Source organism: Schistocerca serialis, chromosome 4 (genome assembly GCF_023864345.2).
Source record: "Schistocerca serialis cubense isolate TAMUIC-IGC-003099 chromosome 4, iqSchSeri2.2, whole genome shotgun sequence".
Classification (NCBI taxonomy): Eukaryota; Metazoa; Arthropoda; class Insecta; order Orthoptera; family Acrididae; genus Schistocerca; species Schistocerca serialis.
In genome coordinates this window covers 248,474,739-248,480,853 of record NC_064641.1, presented here as the reverse complement: position 1 = coordinate 248,480,853, position 6,115 = coordinate 248,474,739, and the positions used below count along the sequence as shown (strand labels likewise).

The following is a 6,115-nucleotide window of genomic DNA, read 5'->3' as shown; positions in this document are numbered from 1 at the left end:
ACATTCAAGCCAATGTGACTCGAGAGTTCAACATCACCCCAAAGAAAGACCGTTCTGACCGTTTCGACGTTCAGTGCATTGTACTCAAGTGGTGACAGATTCTGTAGAACACCTGACGCATTGGAAATTCAAGGGTAGCAGGGGTAAAATACAGTCTCGAAACATTTAGGACTCATTAAATATGCTGTAAGATAAACAACACAAAAGAGGCAGGTATGATCATTGGTACAGTATCGTATAGATTGAGGTCACGATGTGGCTTCCAGTTTTCATATGCACAGAATACTGCCACGTCACATGTCAAAACATGCACCTTCCCACGTGAGGTCACTACTGCATACTAGTGCAGTTGCGCTCGACATTGAAGTAATCAGCTCGAATGCTGATGGTTGTACGAAATTCTCATTGGTATGACATGAATAACAAAAGAAATGGTGCTCCCAATCCTTTTGTCTCAGTCCTATATTACACATCTTGTCAGTATGAGATTTTAATTCTGCAGCGGAGTGTGCGCTGATATGAAACTTCCTGGCAGATTAAAACTGTGTGCCCGACCGAGACTCGAACTCGGGACCTTTGCCTTTCGCGGGCAAGTGCTCTACCAACTGAGCTACCGAAGCACGACTCACGGCCGCTACTCACAGCTTTACTTCTGCCAGTACCTCGTCTCCTACCTTCCAAACTTTACAGAAACTCTCCTGCGAACCTTGCAGAACTAGCACTTTCCCGCGAAAGGCAAAGGTCCCGAGCTCGAGTCTCGGTCGGGCACACAGTTTTAATCTGCCAGGAAGTTTCATATCAGCGCACACTCCGCTGCAGAGTGAAAATCTCATTCTGGAAACATCCCCCAGGCTGTGGCTAAGCCATGTCTCCGCAATATCCTTTCTTTCAGGAGTGCTAGTTCTGCAAGGTTCGCAGGAGAGCTTCTGTAAAGTTTGCAAGGTAGGAGACGAGGTACTGGCAGAAGTAAAGCTGTGAGTACCGGGCGTGAGTCGTGCTTCGGTAGCTCAGTCGGTAGAGCACTTGCCCTCGAAAGGCAAAGGTCCCGAGTTTGAATCTCGGTCGAGCGCACGGTTTTAATCTGCCAGGAAGTTTCATCTCATCAGAGAGTGAAGATGTGTGACATCGTTGATGGTCACCCGCCCGAGGATAACCACATAAAACTCGGTGGCCACCTCTTTGCTGTTCCCTCTGCTCATTTTATTCCAGAAATAATCGGTGGTATCATCCAAAGATCGCGGAGCCACACCACAGTCGGTAACGCCCATCTACACCACAGACATTAGCGATGTCTCGCTGCAATCCGGAACGACGGATTGGGGAGTCTAAAGATACGACGCCCGCTCTGTTAGCACAGCGGCTCTCTTGCACGGAGACCAGTGTAGAGATGAGCGTAGACGAGCTTGCCCAGTTCGTGGCCCCAACTGAAGCATTCAACATCATCGAGTAGAATCAAAGTGTTATTCAGGTCTCAGATGAAAATGTACCTTCGTGAATGTAGAACATTGTTCTTCAAGAGAACACTTTGTTAAGTAGTGCATCAAGTAATACTTTAATAGTGGATGACAGTTGTAAATTATCAAGCAGTACTGTTGCAAAGAACTATATAATGTTAAGTAAATCTTTCATCATTTATGTAATAAATTGAACTATGTTGTAGTCCAGATGAGCCACCTCCTCTCAGTACCTACAGTTATGGCGGTGAGATTGTTGTATTGTCTGGTCAGAACATAATCCAATACAACACAACACACAGTTAATACGCTGTACTGGTTCTTATTGCTGTCATCTAGTTTATAGTGTTGCACTTATGAAGTATCAGCCAAGAAGTCGGAGAAAATTTGTTGGTGAAACGCGTTCGCTGGGGTCTTGGCTTGGAAGTAATCAAGTGTTCCCCGTGTTCAGTAGAGAAAACAATGATCTGAGTAGTTAGAAATGCTCCCACAGATGATATGACCTACAATGACTTTTTAAGAAGCGCAGTCACTCACCACATGATGACAAGTAGGAAACTTGTGAAACGTCGCTCAGAACGAATATATTACTAGGCTGACTTTCATTGCAGTTCCTCGAGGAAGCCTGCTTTTGCATATATCAATCACCCGATTTTCATTAGGCTGCTATATAATACCACAGAAGGGATTAAAAAGCAGATAGGATTGTGTTGGTTGCTCTATGGCTCTGTTTAGCGAAACAGTTAACTTATATCCTACACTTGTCGAAGCAGAAGTCAGGCAGAAAAGAATATATTGTCCCAAACAGCCTCACATTCCTGCGTAAGCTCCTTATCATACGTAAATGGACCGTGCTGAGCACTCAGATGATAAGAATGCTCTTAAAATGTCTGCCATTTGATTAATCGTCTGCATTTTGTGCTCACTAATGTCGAGGCAGGACGTGACGTCCACTATGTCATCGCTGCTTCCTCGGTACGAGGCATGGGAAGGTCCGCTCTACATCACACAGAGTGCGTGCCCACCTATCCTTTCTTTTTTATAACAGTATCATGTTCCTTCAACTTGAACACAGATTAGTTTCTAATAGAGAAAGAGGTATGAGCAGGGAGACTGGAAATTATCGAGACTCTTATAAAAAAAACTTCATAAAATTTACATCATTACGACTGGCATGAGCTTTGGAAGCATTCTTTACTAAACAATGGTAAAGTTTATAACCAGTAGCTGCTTTCTCCAATGCATAACTTCTTCGATTATAAATGAACATTATTTTTGATAGTCTAGTTATTACTCGTATGGTCGATGGTCATTGTGTTACATTTCACGTAGGTAGCTTGCTAAACAATTTCTTGTATCATATGTCAGATTTTGGTCTTTTGCTATTACTATTTCACGGAGAGTGTGAAACCATCACGTAGAAGCATCATACTAACTTTATGAATACAGTATTTTGTGGGGAAACATTAGTTGTGAGAAAGGTTCTGGCCTTGGTTGATTGTTGATAAAAAACAAAATGTAATGGAATTTGTCAGCTACGATCGGACTGTTTAAAACATAATTCGACCGATTCTCTGAACCGATTATCATGGATGAGATATACGTACACCAGAAACGTAAGATGAATCAAGTCGTTTTGTCGAAACTGGTAGCCATGCACAAAAAATGGAGAAACTGATTATATTTGCAAAAGATGTTACAGCCGGGGTTTAGTGTTGTTAGTATCTTCTAACGATTACCTCGCAAATTAAAAAAAAACCTGATGTATAATCTATATAACGCTTCTGAAATAACAAATAGGGAGGAGAGACCTCGGCTGAAAGTGTTTCATTAGCATCACGCAGCTCCGCACAAAGGTGTTTTTTCATCAAGGAAACTGAGGAATTTGGCGTAAGAGTTCTACATCTAAATCACCACCTATACGTAAATCTACAAATACACTATCTGATCGAAAGTATCGAGGCACCTACTAGTGGACATTAACATGTAGTGTGTCCACCCTTCAAATCCTTGATTGCTTGAAGTCACACTGAGGGGTCTAAATGATTGCGGAGGAGTGTCAGCCGAAATCAGAGAACGTAGCGATGTTAGTCGCGGGCGTCTGCAGCGAAGCCATGTTCTAACTCACCCCAAGTGTGTTTCGCTGCGTTAGGCTGATACTATGGGCAGGCTAGTCCGTTTCAGAAATGTTATTATCCACAAACCTCTCGCTCACACATGCTGCTTCATGACACGGGTGCGTTGTCGTGGTGATACAATCATCGTCTCCAAAATATTCCCCTGCTGTAGACAATACACAATGCTATAAAATGTGTTCCTATCCTTCCGCATGTAGCGTTTTCTTAAGTGGACGGCATCCTAAACGCTAAATACATCCCCGTACCTCATACCGACTGTACTGTACTTCACTGTTGGCATAAGACATGTTGGCAAGTAACGGTCTCCAGGCATTAGCCAAACCGAGGTATTTCAGTCATCCAGTCTCTTTACACGACCTGAAGCATCACGTAGGATTGACTACAAAAATGTGTGGTTTATGGGGAGCTACCCGACCACTGTTCAAATGGTTCAAATGGCTCTGAGCACCATGCGACTTAACTTCTGAGGTCATCAGTCGCCTAGAACTTAGAACTAATTAAACCTAACTAACCTGAGGACATCACACACATCCATGCCCGAGGCAGGATTCGAACCAGCGACCGTAGCGGTCGCTGGGTTTCAGACTGTAGCGCCTAGAACCGCACGGCCGCTCAAGCCGGCCCCGACCACTGTACCGCTTTCTTTCTATCTCCTCCTAGTAACACTTTGGAACTCACAAGTGATTCCTTCCCCGGAGTTCACGCGCTTTTTTACAACCATCCTCTGCAATGCTCGACGGACCCTGCCATTCAGTACATTTTATTTATTCGCGTCAGAAGCATCACCAAGTTACCTATTATAGTGTGCAGAACATTCACATAAAATATATACAAATAAAAAAGACATATAATTGTAGATGTAAAATATAAAGTATTACAGGTCATCCAGTATAAAAATAGGAAATACATATCATGCTAGAGCTAAACATTTCTTGTCGAGAAACGGACGACGTTAGTTGCATTTGGCTGTGTTGCCATTAGGTGGACAGATGTAAGAGGGTCACTCCAAAAGAAATGCACACTGTTTTTGTAAAAATACATTTTTCATTCTGCATGTGCGAAGTTTCTACAGTGTGTAGATACATTCTTCCCGCTTGTTTTCAAACTTAGTTCAGCCTGTTCCCGTGAGTGGCAGCGTCACAGCATGTCTTCAGGATGGCTGCTACACTTGATGTTCGTCAGAAGCAACGTTCTGTCATAGAATTCTTGTGCTGTGAAAACTAGACAGTGGGAAACATCCAAAAGAGGTTGAAAAAGGTGTATGGAGATGCTGGTGTCGATCGCAGTTCAGTTAGTTGGTGGGCAAGCAGGTTACGTGATGAAAGCGGGCACGGCAATATTGAGGATTGTCCTCGCAGCGGCAGGCCTCGTACTGCACACACTCCAGACAATGTGCAGAGAGTTAACGAATTGGTGACTGCTGACAGACGCATCACAGTGAACGAATTATCACGCTACGTTGAGATAGGGGAAGGAAGTGTTTGCAGAATACTGAAAGTGTTGGCGTTGAAAAGGTTTGTGCCAGGTGGGTTCCCAAGATGTTGACAGTGGCTCACAAAGAAACAAGAAAACCGGTATTCAGGGAACTTTTGGAACAGCACGAGTATGATGGAGATGAATTTCTTGGAAGAACTGTGACAGGTGATGAAACATGGCTCCATCATTTTTCACCAGAGACGAAGAGGCAATCAATGGAGTGGTATCATGCAAATTCGCCCAAGGAAAAAAAAAATTCAAAACCACACCTTCTGCTGGAAATATTATGGTTACGGTGTTTTACGATTCCGAAGGACTCTTGCTTGTGGAAATCATGCTAAGTGGAACCACCATAAATTCTGATGCATATGTGACGACACTGAAGAAACTTCAAGCTTGACTGAGTCGTGTTCGACCACATCGGCAAAAGCAGGATGTTTTGCTGTTTCACGACAGTGCACGGCCACATGTCAGTCAAAAAACCATGGAAGCAATCACAAAACTCGGATGGACAACACTGAAATACCCGCCTTACAGTCCTGACCTGGCTCCATGTGACTGTCATCTCTTTGGGAAACTGAAAGACTCTCTTCGTGGAACAAGGTTTGAAGATGATGACTCCCTTGTGCACACTGCCAAACAGTGGCTCCAACAGGTTGGTCCAGAACTTTACCGTGCGGGTATACAGGCTCTGGTTCCAAGATGGCGTAACGCAGTTGAGAGGGATGGAAATTATGTAGAGAAATGAAAATATTGTTCCTAAAGGATGTATCTACACACTGTAAGACTTTCAAACATGTAGAATAAAAGATGGATTATAAAAAAAATAGTGTGCATTTCTTTTTGAGTGACCCTCGTATATATGAAGCGAGGTTTGTAGCACTCCACATTCGCATAGGTTAGAGTCTGCGGGCGGCTCCATTTATTAAATCTCTCTATCTTGCGGTGCCCGTTCGTGGTCTGTTTAGTGCCTTTCAAGTTCCTCAGTTTTCATCGCATCCTGGTGCTAGTTCCTCTTTCCAGAGTTGATTTGAGGTCTTCCTCCAA

At 43.5% G+C, this 6,115-nt stretch overlaps 1 non-coding gene across 1 annotated transcript; it reads left to right on the top strand.

Annotated features, from left to right (window-relative positions):
* The first annotated feature begins 996 nt into the window (after positions 1-996).
* Positions 997-1,071, top strand: Trnas-cga (transfer RNA serine (anticodon CGA)). The gene has a single exon. It is a non-coding gene; the product is annotated as a tRNA-Ser (tRNA).
* Positions 1,072-6,115: the final 5,044 nt, after the last annotated feature.